A 2,612-nucleotide genomic window follows, 5' to 3' on the forward strand; every position below is an offset into this window, starting at 1 on the left:
GGGATGGTTACCAGCAAAGCGACTAATGCCTTATGTCGCCTTCCATCGCGACATCAGAATAACAAACATGTACCAGTGCTTGAACAAGATCACCCGAGCAGTGGCATCTCATCAGGTGATGCTCTCACAAGCTTTTCGGTAGAACTAAGAGCGCTTTCAACCCTGTGAAGACAAAAGAAAGAAAGGTCAGGATCATGTAGTAGTTTTTTCTGGAAGGTATTCAAAACACTAAATGGAAACTTACACCATCTAGATCGTCAGGTTTTCGCAGTGCAGCTGCAAGATCACTTAGATGTGTGAAATTCTTCTGCAAATCAGTATCATCATCTGACAGATCATACCGCTCCAGGGATGAATCACTGGAAGCATCAATGTTAATGCTTTCCTTGTCATAGTGTTCCTCAAGATTTATAGCAGCGCCAGACATTTCATCAGAATCTAGTTTTGACTTGATCTCTACGATTTTTACTCTGTTATCTGAAATATCATGCTTGATAGTCTTTCCCTTTTTGTCACCAGCATGTTTCCAGTTCTTACATGGATGGTTTTGATTTGCTTCCAAACTCTACATCATGCGAAGGAGCTGTGATCTCCTTTGGAGAGAGAACCCCGAACTCCCAGTCAACATTCTAACAGTCATCATCAAGGTAAAGAGGATCAACGACTTTAGAAAATGTCAATGCAACAGCACTTGCCATCTTCCGGACTAAATCAATTGGGCTCTCTAACCTACCTATAGTCAAAACAATATTCGGTGAGTAGATATTATGATTGTGCTTACCGTATCCTGGTAAACAAACACAAGGGAAGATAAGTACTTACAGCTTACTCCTTGAAGAATATAATTTAATACATCTCTATTCATTTCTAATTCTTCTTTTGACATGTTCTCCAAACATAACCCTATTGCTGCAGCGATATCTACATACTGATTAAGGAAAACAATGCCAAATGATAACTTGCATTGAGAAATGAACAATATAGTTTTAAGTGCATCGAAGGATACAAGCTTGTTGCTCCACTGAATATGACTAAACAAACTCTTTCTTGGACCAAACAGTAACTAAACTTTGCAATGTAACCAGGAAGTTTGACGTCCTTCGCATTTGAGCTTCTGCGACTGAATTTGGTGAACCTACCTATAGTCAAAACAATATTCGGTGAGTAGATATTATGATTGTGCTTACCGTATCCTGGTAAACAAACACAAGGGAAGATAAGTACTTACAGCTTACTCCTTGAAGAATATAATTTAATACATCTCTATTCATTTCTAATTCTTCTTTTGACATGTTCTCCAAACATAACCCTATTGCTGCAGCGATATCTACATACTGATTAAGGAAAACAATGCCAAATGATAACTTGCATTGAGAAATGAACAATATAGTTTTAAGTGCATCGAAGGATACAAGCTTGTTGCTCCACTGAATATGACTAAACAAACTCTTTCTTGGACCAAACAGTAACTAAACTTTGCAATGTAACCAGGAAGTTTGACGTCCTTCGCATTTGAGCTTCTGCGACTGAATTTGGTGGGAATTCAAAGACAGCATAATGAAGAATCCATCTCAGGCAGCATAATGGAAATGTTTCCCAAAGCAAAAATTTGTCAATAAGCATTGTCCTGAAGAACGCATTGTGGAAAAGAAAACATATAAGAAAGAAGCAATTTAATAAATTGCTAGTTAGGACATACTGAATATAGTTGAACATACTCCCTCCGATCCATTTTACTCTGTGCCTAAGTTTTTTCGGTTTTTCAGTGATTGTTCCAAGTACAACCTCCTTTTCTGCCTTAGTTAAAGTGCTTCACATTAATCGCACATGTTTCCAACAGCAGTGCATGGAGAGGGAAAGCACGCGTACCTGCAGTGGCCAAGAGCCATGCATATCAGGCATGATGGTACTTCGGCCAATGAAAACAGCTACACTTATAATGGCTCGCACATCCAGATCGAGTGACTTCCTGACTTCATCCCACCGTTGTCATTGAATATATCCATCTTATTAGTCTCACTCTTCTCTTTCCACGACAAACTGTTCGAGCTTGGTCCCAGCTCGCTCCAATAGGACGAGAACGACGCAGATGATGGAGATCGAAGCCACGCGGTGGCATGGATTATCTTCAACGAGTTCTCTGCATCAAGACAGAAATATCACTAAGTTTCTTTGTAGTCTGCAGTGTCAATCAACACCAACACCTAATCTGTAGTCTGTACTCTGCAGTGTATGGATATATCAATCAAAAGCCAGTCCTTGTAGTGTGCTGTTCTAAGTTCTACCAGAACTAAAAAGTGCAGATTCATGGTGTTCATCATGAAGCAAGAGCCTTTAGTCATTTGCACCCCAAAAGGACCACCTGCCCACCTTTGCAATCAAGAACCACAAGTGGTAGCATCAAAAGCGCTACAAAAAATTGGGTCTGGACATGACTGCAAAGTTACAAATGTGTGATAACAAATTGACCGTGTGCGGATATTACATCAGCGGAGAATATTCAAAGCCACTTTTTTAAGAGATTCTGCTTTGCCTAATCTCCACGGGCACGTGCGAGCCCTAAACAAAGAACAGTACCATCTAAAAATTCCATACCACCATGGGTATTAAAA

General features: G+C 39.8%; 1 long non-coding RNA gene across 1 annotated transcript; it reads right to left on the reverse strand.

Moving 5' to 3' along the window:
• Window positions 1–654: 654 nt before the first annotated feature.
• Window positions 655–915, reverse strand: LOC125527715. Its single transcript, XR_007292241.1, has 2 exons — window positions 823–915; window positions 655–733 (listed from the first exon to the last, which is right to left on the reverse strand). It is a non-coding gene; the product is annotated as an uncharacterized LOC125527715 (long non-coding RNA).
• Between the last annotated feature and the right edge of the window lie 1,697 nt (window positions 916–2,612).

Source organism: Triticum urartu, unplaced genomic scaffold, assembly GCF_003073215.2.
Source record: "Triticum urartu cultivar G1812 unplaced genomic scaffold, Tu2.1 TuUngrouped_contig_4362, whole genome shotgun sequence".
NCBI lineage: Eukaryota > Viridiplantae > Streptophyta > Magnoliopsida > Poales > Poaceae > Triticum > Triticum urartu.